The sequence below is a fragment of the Epinephelus fuscoguttatus genome, linkage group LG17 (assembly GCF_011397635.1).
Source record: "Epinephelus fuscoguttatus linkage group LG17, E.fuscoguttatus.final_Chr_v1".
In the NCBI taxonomy this organism is placed as follows: domain Eukaryota; kingdom Metazoa; phylum Chordata; class Actinopteri; order Perciformes; family Serranidae; genus Epinephelus; species Epinephelus fuscoguttatus.
This window is the reverse complement of record NC_064768.1, coordinates 39,983,130-40,005,185: the sequence shown is the minus strand read 5'-3', so window position 1 is coordinate 40,005,185 and position 22,056 is coordinate 39,983,130. Positions and strand designations below refer to the sequence as shown.

Sequence of the window (22,056 nt, the reverse complement as noted above, 5' to 3'; positions counted from 1 at the left end):
CAGATCACTGATGACTTAAGCCAAAAAAAATCTATCTGTGAAACAGAAAAAAGAACCGGACAGGACGTGGCTGCAGTGGAGATAATTGCTCACACAATAAATGAGTTTTAATGTGCGAGCATATACACACGCATGCATGGCGATATTATAAAGTCTCTGTATTACTTAATCAAGCAGTCATGTTAATTGTGTAATAGGCTTGTATATTTCCATGCTGTCTCATCTCATTTACATATTTACGCCCGTGTTAATGAGAAGGGCTAAATTAAAGAGGGGGAGGAGGGGAAGCGAGTGGCTCCTCCCTCAATATCACTGATTTATTTATACTCATTAAGCTGAATTGCACAGATCTGCATTCCCATCTGTAATAAGGAAAGGATTGTATTAAATTTCATGGACACATTGCGGCAAAACCGTACTGTCATGAATTATATAAGAAGCTTTTGTGCATAGTTTAAATGAATAAATTACCAAGACAGATGGAAAATCCTGTTGAGGTAACATTTTAATATGGCCGAAATGGGAGGATGAATAAATTCTTAGAAATTAGAAGTGGATGAAGTGAAGACTATCAGGACATCGTTGCCGCGGGGACACGAGTAGTAGCGGGCCTGTTCTCTCCGGCTGCAGCAGCGACGCAGAATAATGAAAATAAGTGTGTCCATTAGACCAGTTAATCTTATTTGGCCTGTAACATTGGTCTATGTTTTCATCGCAGACTAAAGGTCCCTTGTTCTCTGCTCTTTTTATGCGCACATGTACTGTAGAGGATACATACACACACACACACACACACACACACACACACACACACACGCACAATCCCAGCCTTCATGCAGACACATTGATTTAGCGGTCACACACAGACAGTGGCTTCATATCTCTGTTCTCTTGCTCCTCCACTCCTCCCTGCTCCTCCTCCTCCTCCTTTTCACAAAACAACACAGGACTCTTCTGAGCCCCGAGGAGAAAGAGCAAAATTTACAAGAGGGACACAGGGGATCAGTGGTGCTGTTGTATACTGGTGAACAGCACCCCTTTGACTGGGAACCAGAGGTCAGGGCATGGCTCCCAAAGCCTGCTGGCTTCTTTGGTGCCTGTGTGTGTGTTTGTGCATGCATGCGTTTGTGTTCCTTGAATGTGTGTGTTGGCATTTATATGTGTGTTGGCCCCAGGGCACATGAAACCCCGCCTGCTAATGTTACGGGAAAGTCACAAACTGTTTTTGTGGTAGGCTGAAGTCACATGACGGCACAGCCTGTGCATAATCTTTTTACACACACTGGAAACTGTAGTATTTGGCTTGTGTTGGTGTGTGAAGTGCTCGCATGGTGTGGGGATGAACAGTTAGCTCATGTGTGGTGAGTGACATTGAGAGATTCTCTCACAACAGAGTTTCACTTCATTCCCCACCGATCCGTAAGTAGCTTATCGTCCTTAACACCAGTAAATAGCAGCAACACTCAGTTTAATAAGATTAGACCAGTAATTTTCACCAAAGTGCCCCCTGAAGACAGGGTATTTTTGGTCCTCTTTGGGTTCAACTCTACCACCCCACGCAATTATTTCCCTGTCAAGGATCCGTTTTTTTCTGGAGGAGATTTGCAGCCTTGAGTGGTGCATATGTATTGATAGGAACAGCCAATCAAAGACCTCCACATCCAATTCTAGGTGCCGACATGTAGATGTGGGATGTAGGGAAAGGTGTAGGACATCTTTCAGTATGTGATGTAAAACACAGGACGTAAGAGGTAGATTAGACCAGTGGTTCCCAACTGGTGGGTCCAGGTCTAAAAGTGGGTCCTGAGTTTATTCTGAATGGACCACAGGTACTATAAAATGGACATGAGACCAAAGATGAAGGCTAGAAGATCTTGAGATATACATGTAGGGTGAACAGTGACTCATGGACATAGATTATAAGCTTTATGGAAAGGCGCTACCTTTTATGTGGATGACCATTCAGTCTTTATTGAAGCAATAAATTCTCATTTATCAGAAAGCTGAGTTTTTGGTCATGTGTACATGTACCAGGCTGTACAGAGACTTAGTTTTGGCAAAAGACATAGCATCAGATGACAAAATACCAGTGGTCATCAGTTCTCTCATTTGTCATACATGATAGGCTCAAACAAGGTCTCAAACTGGTGTGACAACAAACTGCCAACTTTGAAATTTGCTGCAGCAGAAAGATTTCAGTTTCTGTTAGCTCAGGGGAAACTGGAGCAAAGGCACCACCAGTTAATACAGCTAAATATCCATATAGCCAAATCACTGTTGAATGTATTTCATCCATAAAATTCTTTGTTTGGTATGCATTTTTAATTTCTCCTAGCTGAGGAGGTCGTGGACCCACCTATAACAACCTAAACTTTCCTTGAAGTTCCAGTGTCCTCAAACAGACGATGGCTAAAGTCCTAATGAATCATTGGATCAGACTATAAAATGGACATGAGACCAAAGATGAAGGCTAGAAGATCTTGAGATATACATGTAGGGTGAACAGTGACTCATGGACATAGATTATAAGCTTTATGGAAAGGCGCTACCTTTTATGTGGATGACCATTCAGTCTTTATTGAAGCAATAAATTCCTTAGTGTTGCTCGGCTGTGTTGACCTAGAAAGCTGAGTTTTTGGTCATGTGTACATGTACCAGGCTGTATTGCAGACTTACTTTTGGCCAAAACATAGCATCAGATGACAAAATACTCACCGTGGTCATCTGCTCTCTCAGCCCTTTCATACATGATAACGCACAAACAAGGTCTCTTGGGGCTGGCATTGGTGACAGCATAAAAACTGCCAACTTTGAAATTTGCTGCAGCAGAAAGAGTCAGTTTCTGTTAGCATCAGGGGGAAACTGGAGCAAAGGCACCACCAGTTAATACAGCTAAATATCCATATAGCCAAATCACTGTTGAATGTATTTCCGTCCATAAAATTCTTTTGTTTGGTATGCATTTTTAATTTCTCCTAGCTTTTTGGGATCGGTAGGACCCGACAAGTATAAAACCTAAACTTTCCTGAAGTTCCAGTGTCCTCAAACGAGACGATAATAAAGTCCTAATGTCTTCAAATAGTCCTTCCTAATTAACAGCGTCAGTGTTACTGTTTCTTAGATTGGTCAGATTTGTTAGACTGACTTGGCAGAGATGGCTGCCATCTTGTTTTTACATGGATTAGTGTATTGTGCTCTTATAACCACTAGATGGCGCAAAAAAGTGTCCACAAACAGGGACAGCAGGTCTGAGATACTTAGACCTAAATGTTAGCAATTTAGTAATACATGATCTGTAATGCATGACGTAGGATGTATCACAGGAAACAGCTTGTAGAAAAGAAGGATATAGCACAAAGGTTTTTGGGTAATGTAATATGCATATGATTTGAGACGTAAACTAAAACTAGTTCCCTTCTTCCATGACCACCTTTCGGCCAAGCAGAGTCAAACCAAGACCCTGAAATACTTGAACTCCTTCGCCTGGGGAATTAACTCACATTTTTAGTGTGCTTTAAGTTCATCAAAGTTAATTGTCACATTTGGTTGTTCAAAAAAAAAAATTGTGTAACATTTAGTTTTACCAAAAGACCCTCTAAGGAGTCGGATAATCAATTTTCCAGCAAGTACATTTTGTTTTAATGGTTTTAAACATGTTTTTCCATCCATCCATCCATTTTAATTCACTTATTCGGAGCCTGGTCACTGGTGCAGCAGGCCGAGCAAAGCACCCTCCTGGAGGACCCCGAGGTGTTCCCAGGCCAGATGACATATATAATCCCTCCAGAGTGTTCTGGGTCTGCCCCGGGGCCTCCTACCAGTGGGACGTGCCTGGAACACCTCCAACAGGAGGCACCCAGGAGGATCCTCATCAGATGTTGAACCACCTCAACTGAGCCCTTTCAACGCAATTTTTTGGTGGCACAAATTAGCATTAGCATTCTCACAGTTAAGCAATGCTGTAAAAACCAAGCTAGCAGTTAGCATTAGTTATCTCCACCCTCTCATCCAAATATGGTCACTTCTGGCTCAAAATATTTAAGATGGCGACAGCTAAAATGCCAAACTCAAGTTTTAAAGGGAAATTTCGGTTTATTAAGGTAAGACAACACGTTTACATGTCGTTTTCTATATGTTCTCTGACATTTATCCTAACGATATGAGGCGGTCTTTGTGGAAAAAAAGCTTGTTTAGTGGACTAACTTTGCACTTGAAGGTTGCCCGTTCACTTACGTTTTAACAGGTCTGACGCTACTATGTGCCCCGGCTGTATCTAGGCTAACGGCTAACATGCTAACTATTATTTTTATGTCACTAGTCACTTGAAACAAATTTAGGACGATAGGAGACAGGTTGAAATAAACCGAAATTTCCCTTTAAAAATGGGATTCCATGAACCAAGGGTGAAATCATGGTGGCTGCATCCATTATTTTATACAGTCTATGCACAACTGCCAAACGTTCTTATAGGAAATACAAAGGGACCAGGACTAAATGATACAAGACGCAGGACAAGGAAGACGAGGTAGGACAAAGGACTCGAGCTGTGTCTTGCACAGTATGGATATAGATTTAAACAGGGACCTTAATCATGAAATACGACTACAGAGTGTACGCAGCGCAGGGGTCCTGATTTCTCTGGACTAGATGTTTCCTTCACCAGCACAAATGCTGATAGAGGCTGACTAGTTTTTAATGCATGGACACCGGGTGGAGAACAACATCAAAACACCATTTGGAGTCACAGAGATGACTTAAAGCAGGAGGACAGCCTCCATAACGGCTGAGTGGATGAACGGATGGATGGAGCAGAGGAGCTACAGGGCGTGGAAGTGTTTCATCTCCAGCCTGTACTCCGAAAGGTGTAAGTAAGTAATGGGTGCTAGCTGCCTTCTAACATCCCCATCATCACTTTAGTCAACACCTGCACTTGAGATTGCACAGCGTACACACTCATAACTGCACACACACGCAAACACAACCTGAAAGCACTTTCATGACACAAGAAAGCAAGTGTTAAAGGCAAGAGCCTGCAGGGTCAGAAGTCATCAGCTAAGGGGCCTGAAATCATGTCAGACTGCACTTATCCTATTCCAAAGCCCTCACATCACATATCTCAAACAGATGTGCAGCCCGCTTTTTTTTCTTTCTTTTTTATTACCGTTGATGCCTTTCAAAAATGGTATTCAGGAAACTCTCATTGATATATACCCAGTGGCAAGGTGATAGTCCCTGTCCCTCCTTAATTCAGTCCTCCCAGCCATCCAGGCTGCCTGAGTGCTACCAGCAGAGCAGTGATGGATGACGCAAGGCTCATTAGGATAAGACAACAAAATCAATAGACCAAGCTCAGAGGTGTCAGCGCCTCAGACACGCCAGTAAAAACCTCACTGATAGTCTATTCGCCGGCAGTGAAGTGTATCTGAATTTTGGTGTTTGTGTGTGTGTGTGTGTTCCCGTGCCTGTGTGTGGCTGAGGACGGGGAGCAGTTACAGGGTGAGTGATTGATGCTGATGGATACGGATAATGGATAAACTCAAATATAAGAGCTCTCGATGGGGGGGGTGGTGTGTGTCTGTGTTTGTGCATGAGGTGCAAAGGAAGAGTGAGTCACATTCGGGGAGAATAAAGACAGGTTTGGGGCTGCAGTTTGCCACACAAACAATATCCTCTTTTTTTTTTTTACAGGCGTGATATTAAAAAGTTAGTGAAGTCATTGTTCCTGCTCTGGATATAGATACGGTGCCATAAACAGCCTATTGTCTTAGATCTACATCAGCTCTTATCTGTGACAGAAAGTGCCTGCTCTCCTGTCTGGGAACTTCCTTTATGCTCCAAGGTGTATTACCATACCGCATACTGCAAAGAATATCCACCCAAACAAGTCATTTAGTCCTGCGTTGACTCTTGAATTTTTATCATCTTAAAAAAAAAACTTTTTCTTTCTTATATCTCGATTTTCTGGGGTTTTTTGACACTATATTTTAAATTCCCAAAATCCTTTACAGGATTTAATTGCACTGGAAATATATGTTTATTAATGTAGAAATTTTTGGCATCGCTTTTTCTATCTTGACACTCATCATCTTCTGCTTATCTTAAGCATGACAGTCCAAACACATCTGTGCCCAGCAACATTTCCCAGCTCCTCCTTGGCATTCCCTGAGGCACTCCAAGGCCAGATGACATATATAATCCCTCCATCGTATTCTGGGTCGATAGGTTTTGTACCTGTCGACGAACCAACCATGTTTCTTTTCCTAAACCTAATCTAACCAGTACTGGTGCTTATTCGTCGGGCCCTAATTTGTTATATATCATACCAACTGTTGTGCATTGCAGAAGATATACAAATTTACAAGGATACGTTAAAGTAGAACATATACATCATGATATATGAGAATATATCATGATGTATATGTTCAGCCATGTGTAAAGAAGGAAGCTGTCCGTTAAGGAGGCGGGTATTTGAAGGTACGTCGTCACGTCACAATAACCACATGCCTCCACAGGATGTTTTAATGTACTGTTTTTTATGTAAGGTAATGCACCAAAATTCATACATATCCTACACAATCTCGAGCTAGTAATTTGTGCATTATGTATGGATTAGAGAGGGCTGCGTTCGCGTGACAAATACTCGGCTGGGAGTAAAGAAGAAAGTGGTCCGTCAAGGAGGCAGGTTGGGATGGTGGATCGGTCACAAAACATTGGACTTTCCCGCAGTATTTTTCTTTTCCTAAAGCTAACCGCAGTAACTCTGATTTAATCTGTAGGATATCATATGAAACGTTGTATACGTTGGCCTTCATCATCACATGCTTTATTGATTTAAATTCCTCAATGGATATCAAAGTTTTTTATATTTTATAGGTTTGTAACATCCTGCTAATTTCCTGGGAAGTTTCTATATAATTTGGCACTATTTATTGGTACAGTGTGATCAGACAGTAAATTTCCAGTTAATTTCTAGTATCACCCATAAAGTCTTTCAGTCAGGTCGGCTGAACATACAAAAATGGGAAATTTAAACAACTAATTGACCCTTCGCTAGCCTTCGGACGCAGACTGGCCAATCATAACGTAGCATCAGGCCGGCTCAGACCAGGGTCCGTCAACACCACAGCTGTGCTCCATTGACTCTAATGCAGTCGTTTCAGACTTCCTTCATTTTCAGGCTGGTGTTGTGGATGTGGAGCTAAATGTTGTGCCTGGGGCACGTCGTGTATTAATGATACTCGTTACCTGGAGAGGTTGGAAAAAGATATACGTTTCTTCCCTGTTCCAAAACCAAAATCAGACCCTGAAAAGTGTAGGGTTAGCTAGCTAGCTACTGAAGATATAGCCTACTGAATGTATACACATGCTGCTTTTGCTTTGTAATGATTATAACAGTGAAACAAAGAGCGACCCTGCTGTACAGGAACCAGTGAAGGGAAGCAGGGAGACTTTCCCTTTATATTCATTGTGTTGTGTGGCGATCAGCAGTGATGTGGTGGTTCACTTTTACACTGTGATCTGTAGCCTATAGTTCGGCTTCAGCTTCTAACTATCTTTGTCTTTTTAACCTGTTGCTGCTGAGTCAGTTTGACATCCTGGATATATCCTTCAAACACAGACTGTAGACCCCTCTGTCTGCTGCTCTGTCTGCTTCTCTCTGGAGTCACTCTTTCATTTGTCCAAAAATATGATCATATTTCTTCAGGGAGTGCAGTTAGTTACAGTGTGGGCTGCGTGCTTACTCTGACAGCTTGTGGGACCATCACAAAGGGGCGGGGCTTAGTGAAAGGTCAATTGATGTATAGAGAAGTATTTATCTGGGTTTCCTTGGGGGTAGTTCGTCACTGAGAATCCTCTGGAAATCAACAACTTGCTGATGAACTCGACGCACTTTGTCTCACAACTTCATCTCTGTTGTCCCCACAGTCAGTACAAATTGTAAAGTTCCTTCCGGGAAGCTTCCTGGGGAATTATGAGGAAATACCAGACTCATACAATAAACACATAATGTATTTTCACATAATTTCTTCCACAAAAACAAAATGAGATTGTTGGACTCAGCATGAGACAAAACAACTTTCTGTGATGGGCATTTTTTGCAGTGGGCTTGAAGTGATAGCCTGTTCTTATCTCCAGGCGGTGGTAATTTATGGTTGCACACGCTGCCACTGAGATGCGTTAATGCTTATCTGTTGTTCTTGCAGTCACAGGACTGCACACACACACACACACACACACACACACACACATGTGCAGAGCTGTACGATGACACACACAAACACACACGTAGTGAGGGAGGTTGTGGGGGTAGATAGTTGTTGACAGTTTGCTGTTTGTGGTCTCACATGCAGCAGATGTCTTCCTGTGTGAGGCTCTGCAGCTTTCTGTTGAACCAGAGTCTTCATGATTTCCCTGTTTGACTCGCAGGCGGACGACTGCAGACGGTTAATGCTCCACTTCATTCTGAGGGAAGTAGTGAGGGTTAATATCAGCCGTTCTCTCCTCTACTACCCTATTCCCATATAGATTATGGACTTGAATGACTTTCTCAGTAGTAATGGAATTCCCAAGTAAAGTTCATTGAATGGATCTCCACTCTGCTCTCCGAACAGTCCAGTAATTGAATTGAAATCAAACCTAATTGGATTGGTGTAGGAATGCCACTGAACAGCGTGTCTTTTCCTGGGAAGGAGACGTACAGCACAGGACACTGTGTGTGTGTGTGTGTGTGTGTGTGTGTGAATGGGTCTGGCGATGGACAAGAGGCGTCCCTCAACGATCAGTTTGATTACACTTAACGATGAGATCAGATTCGGTGGTTGTGGCGTGGAGGACGGTTCCCGGCATGCCGGTAACGTGCTGACAGTCAGTAGAAGTCAGACCTCACTCCACCCCGCTGTCACATCTCACAAACAGATGAACTGAACATCCTGTACAAGACACAGCGTGTACAGCGGCCTGTGTGCAGCACATTGACACAGTGCAGCGTGCTTCTTATCTGGCGTACAGCTCGTCTTCTGTCCTGTGACCTGCTGAACTGGGTCTTACTCCTCTGCACTCCTTCCTTCTCCTTCACTCCTCTGTACTCTACCATATTCTCATACACTCTTCTTTAGTGTAATCTACTTCTGTGTCAACATGCTCTCACTCCCAGCTCATCAAATATGGCAATCAGTGAGTGGCCTTCAAACTATGACACTCTATGAATCCCTCCAGCTTCAGGTTTGGACGTCAGGAACAGCAATTTCTGCTCATTAAGTCCAGTTCAGACTGAAGATTGGCGACGAGATGAAACCATTTTAGAACGTTGCAGAGAAAAGTGTCGGCGGTGTGAACTGGCCAGTCTGAGCTCGACTCAAGCCGGCTGACGTGTCACCTGACACTCAGCTGATCACATGGCTGGTGGCTGGTTTTAACCTCTCTAACTCCACCTGGACACCGATGTCCTCGCTCCCCTCCTCCTCTGTTAAATGGTATCTCCCAGGCGCACTGCGTCATCAAACCGTGTGATGTTTGGTATTGCCGGATTCAGGAAGCTCTCGACTTTTCAAAATAACATTGTTTTTCTTTTATTTCTTATGGATTTCACACCAGAGCAGCCTAAACACACAAAGTCCAAAATCGTGATGAGTGGTGACAAGTCATGTCATGCCGTTTTTCGATGGGAAAAGTTTAAGGATTACTCGCGATCTTATGTGGAGCCGTCAGCGGGGACTTAGCTGGTTTATAAAAGGTAAGAGTCTCACTCCTACCACTATTGTTGGCTGAGATACACCGTCTAGAAAGTGGGATCATACCTTTCACGTTTCATATGGCTTTATTTGGTGATATTTGATGGTGTTTCTGTGTCATAAACAACATCAGCTATCATAATCACACCTGATTTCAATAAGGTACAATGTTTGAAGCTGGCTGAGTGTTGTTTGATCACTGATAGTACTGTTTTGAAGCAGAGTGACCGACTTGTCATTTGGAGCTCCGCCTGGATCTTTTCATGGTAAAAACACTGTAGAATGGTCATACTTTGAGCAGTCTTCTTCAAATTTGACACAAGTGTTCATTGATAGTGTGCCTACAGCCCCACAGTGTCATTTACCTGCTCAGATGAAGCCACAGTTATTCATCTTGAAAAACAGTTTTTATTTTTTTTTAGGCAAAATCTCAGGCAATTTTTTACTGACTTCAGAGGCCCATTACTCTGTCTCTGTATCACCTAGAGTGTTTCTGACACTTTCACAAGAAACTTCAGAGAGTTTTCTTTCTGGTGAGACCTCATGCATGCATGTAGTCAGAGCGGTTCAGAAGCTACAGTCATTTTAATTTGGGTATATCATTTTAGGTGTTTTCACCACAAAATGGGGGTGGAGTGCAGCATGACACCTGTTTCAACAGCCAATCAGCTTGTAGTGAAGTTCGCCGGTCAAGTTAAAATGACCACAGACGGCATGTTGGCTTGCTGCGGCAGGTGCTCAGTCTCCACTGAGCCTTCTGTTTCTGTCCTCACGGTGTGCAGGTGTCGGACACCACTCACGTAAACATGAACCATACTCTTTCACGTGGACTCGGACACAGATCAGCGCACTACTCTTTACCCAACTCTCGTCCTCTCCACTGTACTCCATTACTATTTTACTTCACTGAACACTTCTCTCTCTGACTTCTCTTTGCTGTTCTCTGCTCGACACAAACTCCAGCGCAGCTCTATTGTACTTTAATCTGCTCTCCTTCACACAGTCCTCTTGTTTATCTGGCCGTGCTTGTTTTCCGTGTTCAGCTCCGTTTCCTCTAATTTGTGGTCTGGCTCATGGTTTTGATCACAGCCATAATGAAAGACAAAGACTTGATGCACTGATGCCATTATAACCAGAGTCGCCAATGATGCCACAGTTGTTATGACTGGGACTTTGGGGTGGGGCTCTGATACGCATGTAGGGGAACGTAATTACCCCAAAATGCATGTTGTTCTCCCGTCTGTTTACCTTTATCTTATGTAACAACAATCTTAGCGGAATAGATCTGCAAATACTTATCTAGGAATGTATCTTTAGTTTATCCCCATAAAAGACACACTGAGTAAATGCTCTTTTTTTCCTTGCTCTCCTCCACAGGAAGGTGAGCGTCAGCTGGAGAACGCCGCACATTGGCCCTAAGTGTCTCGTTAAAGGACTCTTCAGCGAGGTTGAAGTGTCTGCAACAGTGAGTATCTGAAAATATGTGGCGCATTACATCTTGTGCTGAAGTGTGCAACATTTTATTTTCTGCTTGTAGACCTTTAATGCAAATCACAGCGTGAGGGTGAATTTCATTCTGCTTTGCAACATCAGTTTGTCAGATTAGAAAGTCCAGGTAGGCCTCTAGTCTCATTATTTAGAATGAATGCCGTCCAATTTTAATCAGCGTCCAACCGAGGGAGTTGAGGGCATCCCAAGGGTCTGTATCGTACATGAAGTCTTGATTTTGCCCAAGGTTGTTCTCTAGATATGAGTAGCTCCAACTTTTTCCCCCTCACGTCTTTTTTTTTTTTTCTCATTAGAACTCATTTCGGACTTCATTTTAGCTGTAGGGTCCAACAGGGCTCCAATTAGATGGACGACAGAATTAATGAAGTCTGTCTCTCTCTCTCCTCCTCCTCCTCTTCCTCCTCCTCCTCTTCCCTTGCTCTATTTATCCCAGTGCTCAGGGGGACACTCGGTCTGGATTCAGTCAGTGTGGCGGCGTTTCTTCTCTTACTAAATTAAATATGTGTAATTGATGGTTTCATAAACAGAGCTAACCTTGCCAGCAGCGAGCGGGAGCTGCCGCTGAGGAGGTCCATGTGAATATGTATTGTGTCAGAGAAGAGCCCGCAACTACATCCACAAGTTCTCCGCTCGCAACGAGAGAGACAGAGAGAAAAGGCAGAGCGGGATGCACGCGGCAAGATATTGACTCAAGCAGTTTCTTCGCCAGGTGTAACACATGACATAATGTCTCCTGCAGACAGACTGAGCTGAGAGCAGACAGCATTGTTCTCGGGTAAACTCTCAGTCACAGGATGTTCTATTCTTTCTTTCTCACGCTCTCGTCGTGCTTTCTTTACCCCTCTGAAACCGGAGAGATGAAAGCAGTTTGAGCTATACAAACGGAGAGATAAAGGATGTTCAACGTAAATGTCATGTACAGTACAGTAGGAAGCGTGCGATTACAGCAGCCGTGTGGGAAAACAAGCAGTCTGACATCAAGAAATGTGTCACTAAAACACTTCTTAGAGGACACTTTCAGTTTCAGCTGTAAACACATCGCCTTTGTGCAGGGATTACTTAAGCTGTCACTTTATAGCTGTGTACATTCACACATATTCACAAACATCTCGACTTTCATGGCAGGAAAGAACATTTCCTCCAGCAGCCTGACTAATTATAAAACACAACAAGTGAAGCAGCTGATTGCACAAACATCAGTGAATAATCTGTGTTACAGTTTGTCCTTTGTCTTTATATATTAAGATGTGACTTCAAACGTCCACCTGCATTCATTGACTTTTTTGCTCACTTAAGGGCAGCACATCGAGCTGTAAACACAACACTGACCTAATAAAGTTTGTTCAAGTTGTTTACCATAAAACTTTAATTAAAAGCCCCGTCCCATGCCTCTCCCCCACAGGGCTGTAGGCTCCATAGGAGTGTTAAAATGTGTTTGTCTTGTTGTGTTATTGGGAGCCAGAATAGAAGGAGTCATGGCTCAAAACCAGCCGCCACTGCCCGTCAACAAAAACAAAGACAGCTATGGTTAAATGTGATAAGACCAAAGGACTGGACGGAGGCCATCATCAAAAATGCTCACATGTGCAGCGCACACTTCATATCAGGTTAGGGAAAAAGTATTTCCTGTTGTAGGGATGAATAAGGTTATGTGTATTAAGGGTTATCATGTCCACCTCATCAGAAACTGGGGAGGGATTAAGAGGAAGATTGGATTTCTCTGCAACGCTAACTTTTTAGCACATTAGCTAACGTTAGCTTCCATAGCAAAACAAACAAGTGTGGTCCTCCTTTGTAAGATTGGCTTCCTGTGACATCATCCATCCACTGAGTGAGAGCATACGGGTCGGCCAGTCTGGTCCCGTTGCTCAGTGTTTACTTATTCAAGTAACACTGGCGGTCCCGGAGAGTGAGTGACCTGACATGGTGCGTTGGTAAATTCAGTCTGACGCTCTACACTAAAATGAGAGCCCTGTTGGTGGAAGAAACGCAGCGTTATATTTCTACATGAATGAACCAACGGTTAAGTTAATCACACATTCACTCCGCTCAGCGCTCTGCTGCTCCGTCTCCACAGACAGAGTGTCCAGAGTGCGCTCTGCCACTCTGAGAGTGCGCTGCTCTGGATAACCCAACGCTACATTCACACAGCGCTCCCAATTTATCAACGCTCCAGTTTGTGTCAGAGTGCGCTCCCACACTCACAATGAGTGTTTCTGAACGCACCACTCACATCATCTTCCTCCATCGTCTAAAACAAGACAACAGAACCTGTTAGCTAGCGCTAGCTAACGTCTGTGGAGAATTGTTTTGCCTCCAGCTAAGCCCCGCCCACCAAAAACATCACTGTTTACTAACTGTAAAACGGTCTATAAAACCAGGTTGTTGGCTACATCAAATTATGTGTCTGTTCCTCAGTTACCCTGTAAGTTATTCATAATCCTTAGCCCTGTAAGAGACCTCAGATCAAAAGAATCTAACGGGTGTGACAGTGGTTTTATGCCTCTGTGCTGGTGACAGCTTTTATCCATCTGTCTGTCCCATTCTTGTGAATGTGATATCTTAAGCATGGTCTTCAAATGTGGTGCAAACTCCACAGACACCTCCACATCGTTGAGTCCAACTGATGAGACTTTTGTGGTCAAAGGTCAAAAATGAAACACGTTTTTGACCGTGTGGCTGTTAAAGTATAACAGAGACCGACAGCGAATCATGCCGACGTTATGGAAAGGCTTTTCCGTCAGTGTTTGACGCCACAAGTCACTGCGCAAGCGCTGGATATTGACGACTTGGAGTGAAACAGGTTTGGCTGTGCAGAGGATTGTGGGTCAGAATAGACAGAAAAGCATGCTGGCTTGCAAACTGCAAAATCAGACCGGATGTAGTAGAACATCCTGGTATTTTTGGCATACTGCATGTGACATACTCTGTACTGGGACACAGTGAATCTGTTTCTGGCATACTGTACGGATGCTGGAACACAGTGTAACATAACTGTTTGTCTCTTCCTGTTCATGAAGATTTCCTGTTCACACCTGAAACTACAGTTGTGTTCAGTTACATTTGGTCACTCTTAAAGAGGATTTGAAACTCCGCTCTGACGTAACCTCACTCTCTCTTTCATGGCTTTATTTTTCATAGACATCAAACAGATCAGAATCAAACTCCTGTTTGCTCCGTCCCACCTACAAGGGTAACGAGACATCACCCTCCATGCCTACAGTATAATGAATGCATAAAAAAGCTTATACACATTTTTTCCTGCAGTCCTACTATCAATAACTCAGACACATCCATTAGTGCGAGAGAGGCTAGTCCGGGGCAAACACTCCCTCTAGCATTTAAACAAACCTCCACTGGGACTCATTCTCCCAGACTCCCCTGGGGCGGGGACACACCACAGCCAGACCATACTGTACTGCTGGGATCTGTCTCCTTCACGCCTGCAGTGCTTCCAGCAGCAGAGAGGCAGGGAGACACACAAAGACGGAGAGAAAAGAGGGAAACAACACACATCAGGGAGCACGCTCGTTTCCGCCGCCACCGCTGTGTTTGCCTAGAACTGCTCGGTCGGGGTTGGGATATTCAAATTAATGAATGAGAGTGAGGAAAGTGAAAGATGAAAAATGTGCTGGGAGAGGCTCTGACTTTGAGTAATGCTGGTAATTGGAGGGAAACATATAGAAATGCAGTGGGCATGTTTTAGCAAATGAATGTGGGGAAAAAAAGAGAAACCTTTCCCGGCGCATGTCTCATTACTTACTGCATCTTTGTGGTCGGGACAAAGAAAGCTGCAGTGCAAACACAAAATTGTCCCCACAATCCAATGCTTTGAAATTGGGAAAGGAGCCAGCCGCTTCTAGCACGCCGCTGTATTGTCAATTTATCAAGTGCGTTAAAGCTGCAGTGCAGCTGATATCTTCTCTTAGTGTGTTACGATCTTATAGCCTTGTCTGATTTATCTGCTGTCTGCCTTCAGTACTCTCCTGTGTGTTTAGGTGCTAATTAGAGTACAACACACACACCCTCTGTCGCTCACACACACACGTGCACAAACACACACACACATACGTAGGGACCACAGGCTCACAGGTGATATAGGCAGTGTTTTATCACAAGAGAAAAGTGGGTGTTGCACCAAAAGAGGGCCTTAAATTACTTGTGACATCTCAAACAAGGCTCACCCACACACTCACACACGTAACCACACACATGCTGCAGGGATGCCTATACACCTTTACACACACACACACACACACACGTATACCACTCTGCGGGAAAAATAAAGTGTTCCTGTTTTGGCCAAAAACAATCTTCTCTCTTATCATTTTCTCTTTCATTTTTTGGAAATCACCCCACTGCTGGCTTTCCATTTGTCTTTTTATCCCTCACTTACAGACCCCCCTCTCCTCCTTTCCTCCCCTCGTTGGACTGACCACCTCCCTCCCTCCTCACGCCCTCCACACCCCAGACCCCCTCAGCTCGCCACAGCTCAGTATGTGCAGTAATCCTGGATGCCTTGGAGGGAGAACTGCACCGAATCACTCCATAAATGTATGAGTGTCCAAAATGAAGAGGAGCTGAGAAATGTGTGGGCAGCGGGCTGGGAAGCATGTCCAAGCTTACTAACAGGATGGGGGGGCACGGCGTGGGCGGGGTGGTGCTGTAAGTGGATGAGTGGGTGGTTGGGGGGGTGTTGCAGGGAGAAGGGAGATGGAGGGAGGTTCGGATGAAATGTCTGTCTTGACAGAGGGGAGTCAGACTCAGCAGCAGGGATGCTTTTTTACAATATTTATTTTGAGATGTGGACAAAATGTGAGCCAGATTTTGGCCTCCACCAGTGTCTCTTTTTGCTTTTGATTTTGTGAATCCAGGCTCAGCACCATATTGTCTTTAAGAGTATTTGAGTCACTGCAGCAATTTGGGTTAAGTGCCCACCTCCGCTTAAAAATGCATTTTGCTCATTGTTGCATCACTGTGAAGGATGTATGTGCAGTTTGACAGCAGACGGCTGTTTTCACGTTCATAGAGAAGTTCCTCTGCGCTCACTTCAGTCTGACTCTAAGGTTTGTACGTACAAGCAGGACTTTGTGACATCAGCCAATCATGGTCCAATATGTAGCTCCTGTGATGTGGACACTCGAAGCCTCCAGCTCACACACACACACACACACACTGAGGACGGACTTTATAGTGCAGCGCGAGACATCTTGCATCCAGCAGTTAAACTTCTGAAATGAAACACATTAGCATATTCATAGATTATGGATTTTCCCATGAGGGAGAAGGAGTACATGGGCTTTGCAGAATTTGTTGCTAGTTTATTGATTTTTTTGTGGAAACACCATATCAGACACACATTATCATTCAAGCAGAGTGTTTTTATTGGCTCTTTCTGAAGAGGACCTTGAGAGGATAATACTGTACTAGGGTCTTTGCAGTCGTGTTTTCATATTTTCTGGCCATTGTACTCACCAAGCCAAGTGCTGATATCTGAAAACATCACCATGAAAAGGTCAATGGGGTGTTAAACAAGAGCAGTCGGATGTCCAGTCAAGTTTCAGACCACTTTACACTTTGTTGTAACAATGCAGCTAAGTCTGTTAAACCCTGCACAGTGTCTGCATGTGGCAACTAAATTACAGTTGAGGTTTTGGTTAGGATTGGGAAACCAAGGAGGCTTTCACATCAGCGATCCGTGGCTAGATCCAACGTACACTTGACCCCAAAGTCCAGTTTTTTGATTAGAGGTAACAGTGTACCATACCCAGGCACAAGACTGAGGTTAGGTTTAAGAAAAGAAACCTGGTAAGGCAACCCAGTCTCACTCCGAAGTCATTATAATCCAGCGCTTGGTCAGTGACTTCTGGCGTCAGGCACCGACAAAAAAAATATCCTTTCAGCATGATGCGTGGCTTGTTTAACGGTGTCAGGTGGCAGCAGGGGGAAACACAGCGGGACAACAACAAATGTTAAGGTAGCGGAAGTCAGGGCAGAATAGGGCAGGCCTATCAACAGTAAGAGAACAGGAAGTGAACACCAACCTCCCAGGTGAAAGTTGGTAGTTGTTGGACACATCCACCACCACTTCCATCAAACCGACTTGGTCTCCCACCGCCTTGACTTTCATTGTTGCCCTGCTGCACTTTCCCCTGATGCCGCAGAGCGTCGTTAAACATTAATGCCGTCTGGCCGCGTATCATGCCAACTGAAAGGACGTCTTTTTTGTCCATGTCTGACGCCTGAAGTCACTGACTGGGTGCCAGAGTTTGATGACTTCAGAGTAAGACCTTCAGAGTTTCGACTACACCGTCTAGTTGAAACCTTGGTACTTGAATAAAAGAAAACATTTTTGCATCGAGTCTTAGAGTGTGCACCTGACATCTTTTTCCAAAATGTATATTTTCGTCAGTGGTCAGCACCTCTCCAACCCTGGTGTGCGCTCCTCCTCTCTCTTCACCGTTTCCTAAACCTAACAACAGTAAGAGAACAGGAAGTGAACACCAACCTCCAATCCGAAAGTCACAGGTTGTTGGACTGTCCGCCAGCCTTACTGCCCATCCTACTTTGACTTCTGTTGCTTAACTTTGGTTGTTGTCAGCCACATTTTCCCCTGACATCGCCAGGCACCGTTAAAAAGGCATGAAAGGATGTTTTCCTTGTCCATGTCTGATGCTGGAAGTCACTGACCAAGTGCCGGTTTTTGATGACTCCAGAGTGACACCAGGTTGTCTCACCATGTTTCTTTTCCTAAACCTAAAGACAGTAAGAGAACAGGAAGCGAATACCGACCCCCTGGGTGGAAGTCGAGGTTGTTGGACCCATCCACTGCCCTTCCCAACCGACCTACTTGGACGTCCACTGCCCTAACTGTTGTTGTCCTGCCGCATTTTCCCCTGACATCGCCGGTCACTATTAAACAATAACCCCAGCCAGCCATGTATCATGCCGACATGAAAGGACGGCTTGTTTCGATTGTGTCTGACGCCTGAAGTCACTGACCAAGTGCTGGATTTTGATGACCTCTGAGTGAGACCGGGTTATCTCACCAACAATAGCGAGTGAACAGGAAGCGAACACAAACCTCCCAGGTGAAAGTTGAGGGTTGTTGGACCGTCCACTGCCCCTCACACCCGACCTACTTGGACTTCCGCCGCCTTCACTTTTATTGCTGTCCCGCTGCATTTTCCCTTGACATCACCGGGCACCGTTAAACAGTAACGTCAACCAGCTGCATATCATGCCGACATGAAAGGATGACTCACCATGTCTTTTTTCCTAAACCCAAAGACAGTAAGCGAACAGGAAGTGAACACCAGCCCCCTGGGTGAAAGTCAGAGGTTGTTGGACCCATACATCACCCCTCCTGTCCATCCTACTCGGACTTCCACTGCTTTAACTTACGTTGTTATCCTACCACATTTCCCGCTGACATCTCCGGGTTGTCTCACCATGTTTCTTCTCGCAAACCTAACGACAGTAAGCGAACAGGAAGCAACACCAACCTGCCAGGTGAAAGTCAGTTGTTGTTGGACCATCCACCACCCCTCCTGCCCGCCCCTTAATGTCATCCTGCTTCGTTTCCCTCTGATCCTGCCAGGCGACCAACCGCGTTTCATGCCAACATGAAAGAACAGCTTTTTTTCTGTTGTTGTCTGACGCCGTAAGTCAATGACCGAGCGCCAGATTTCGACGTCTTCAGAGTGAGACCAGGTTGTTGAAGAAGTAGAGAGAAATACTTATTTACCTCCCAAGGACCATTATCCTACTGACAGTCTCGGCCCGGCTTCTTTCACGTTCTACGTTCTCAGTTGTGAGCTGCTTTACTCTCCTCTTAAGAAGAATATTTGGGGATCACAGGTGAAGTCATTTAGTTGGGTTCAATTATTCATATTGAGAGGGATTGAATCAATACATATTAATAATAATAGTGCAGGTGGGAAATCATATGAGCCCGTGAAGAAATCTCTATGTTTTAGATACCACGGATCAATAAAGTGTGTACAGCTGCAGAAGAAGAGACTTGTTGAGTTGCACTTTTATGCCAAATTCTTGAATTATAGAGGGTCAAGTCCAGCAAGAGGAGAGCCTGAGGAGTATTTCATGGAAGGCTTATGAGCTTATTCCTCCCCTGGCATCCTTCTCTCAGTCTCTACACCTCTCTCTTGTCCTCTACCCGTCCTCTCCTTCGTACCTCAGTCCGTTCAGAATGATGCACATTTGTTCACCCTGTCACATCTTTGCCACTCTTCCCTCATCTATTCTCTCTGTTGTCTGTCCCTTCCTTAGCCCTCCCAAACCCTCCCCCCTCTTCTCACTCCCTCGATGACTTTAAATGACTACAGGGAAAGTTATTTGGAGTTCAGGTAGAGTTCAGACGCAGACCCGGTAGCCTCTCTCTATTCTGCCCGTCTGAGCTGACACGTGAAAGTCTCCCCTGGCTTCCTCTTGACATGGGATCAGCCTCGGAGCTCACAGCCCCCAGAATGGCAATCGTAATTCAGTCCCCTGTGGCTCGGACTTTGTGTTTGATCAAATGAGCTGCAGCGTCTGCGTTTGACACTGGCTCACTTGTGTTTAATGGCATTTTCTTTTGCTTTTTAGTATGGATGGATCATGAGACAACGGGCTGCTGATCAACATGTAAAGGCCCCCCCATCTCCTGCAGACACCCAGGCTGAAAGACACAACACGCCTACAAATGAAACAGCCACTGTAGTCATTTTGTGTCTCTTTGCAGTCATTTTGTGTCTGTTGTTAGTCATTCTCTGTCACTTTGTAGTCATTTTGCATCTATTTTAGTCATTTTGTGTCCCTTTTTAGTTAGTTTGTGTCCCTTTGTAGTTTTCATATATTTTTAGTTGTTTTGTGTCTTTTTGTAGATGCTTAAGTCTCTTTTAAGTCATAGCCCTTTTGTGTCTCGTTTTTTTTTCTGTCACATTATAGTTGGTATGTGTCCCTTTGCAGTGTTTTTGCAATTTTTTTTAGTAATTTTGTGTCCCTTTTTAGTTGTTTTGTGGCTCTTTGAAGACATTTTGTGTCCCTTTTTAGTTGTTTTGTGGCTCTTTGAAGTCATTTTGTGTCCCTTTTTAGTTGTTTTATGGCTCTTTTTAGTTATTTTGTGTCCCTTTTTAGTCATTTTGTGGCTCTTTGAAGTCATTTTGTGTCCTTTTTTAGTTGTTTTGTGGCTCTTTGAAGTCATTTTGTGTCCCTTTTTAGTTGTTTTATGGCTCTTTTTAGTTATTTTGTGTCCCTTTTTAGTCATTTTGTGGCTCTTTGAAGTCATTTTGTGTCCTTTTTTAGTTGTTTTGTGGCTCTTTGAAGTCATTTTGTGTCCCTTTTTAGTCATTTTGTGGCTCTTTGAAGTCATTTTGTGTCTCTTTGCAGTCATTTTGTGTCTGTTGTTAGTCATTCTCTGTCACTTTGTAGTCATTTTGCATCTATTTTAGTCATTTTGTGTCCCTTTTTAGTCATTTTGTGTCCCTTTTTAGTTAGTTTGTGTCCCTTTGTAGTTTTCATATATTTTTAGTTGTTTTGTGTCTTTTTGTAGATGCTTAAGTCTCTTTTAAGTCATAGCCCTTTTGTGTCTCGTTTTTTTTTCTGTCACATTATAGTTGGTATGTGTCCCTTTGTAGTGTTTTTGCATTTTTTTTTAGTAATTTTGTGTCCCTTTTTAGTTGTTTTGTGGCTCTTTGAAGACATTTTGTGTCCCTTTTTAGTCATTTTGTGGCTCTTTGAAGTCATTTTGTGGCTCTTTTCAGTTGTTTTGTGGCTCCTTTTAGTCATTTTGTGGCTCTTTGAAGTCATTTTGTGTCCCTTTTTAGTTGTTTTATGGCTCTTTTTAGTCATTTTGTGTCCCTTTTTAGTCATTTTGTGGCTCTTTGAAGTCATTTTGTGTCCTTTTTCAGTTGTTTTGTGGCTCTTTTTAGTCATTTTGTGGCTCTTTGAAGTCATTTTGTGTCCCTTTTTAGTTGTTTTGTGGCTCTTTTCAGTTGTTTTGTGGCTCTTTTTAGTCATTTTGTGGCTCTTTGCAGTCTCCCCTTTTAGTCATTTTGTGGCTCTTTGAAGTCATTTTGTGGCTCTTTTCAGTTGTTTTGTGTCTCTTTTTAGTCATTTTGTGGCTCTTTGAAGTCATTTTGTGTCTCTTTTTAGTCATTTTGTGTCCCTTTTTAGTCATTTTGTGGCTCTTTGAAGTCATTTTGTGTCCCTTTTTAGTTGTTTTGTGGCTCTTTTCAGTTGTTTTGTGGCTCTTTTTAGTCATTTTGTGGCTCTTTGAAGTCATTTTGTGTCCCTTTTTAGTTGTTTTGTGGCTCTTTTTAGTCATTTTGTGTCCCTTTTTAGTCATTTTGTGTCCCTTTTTAGTCATTTTTTGGCTCTTTGAAGTCATTTTGTGTCCCTTTTTAGTCATTTTGTGTCCCCTTTTAGTCATTTGTGTCCCTTTTTAGTCATTTTTTGTCCCTTTTTAGCCTTTTTAGTCAGTTTGTGTTCTTTTTTAGTCATTTTATGTCCCTTTTAGTCATGTTTTGTCTCTTTTTAGTCATTTTGTGTCTCTTTTTAGTCATTTGTGTCCCCTTTTAGTCATTTTGTGTCCCTTTTTAGCCTTTTTAGTTATTTTGTGTCCTTTTTAGTCATTTTGTGTCCTTTTTAGTGATTTTGTGTCCCTTTTTAGTCATTTTGTGTCCCTTTTTAGTCGTTTTGTGGCTCTTTGAAGTCATTTTGTGTCCCTTTTTAGTCATTTTGTGGCTCTTTGAAGTCATTTTGTGTCCCTTTTTAGTTGTTTTATGGCTCTTTTTAGTCATTTTGTGTCCCTTTTTAG

General features: G+C 43.5%; 1 long non-coding RNA gene across 1 annotated transcript in view; it reads left to right on the top strand.

Moving 5' to 3' along the window:
- The window catches only part of LOC125904642 (uncharacterized), a 56,020-nt gene that overhangs the window by 15,095 nt on the left and 18,869 nt on the right, over positions 1 to 22,056 (top strand). Inside the window, exon 2 of the long non-coding RNA XR_007451515.1 lies at positions 11,109 to 11,196. This is a non-coding gene — a long non-coding RNA (uncharacterized LOC125904642). The remainder of the gene's footprint in view (positions 1 to 11,108; positions 11,197 to 22,056) is intronic.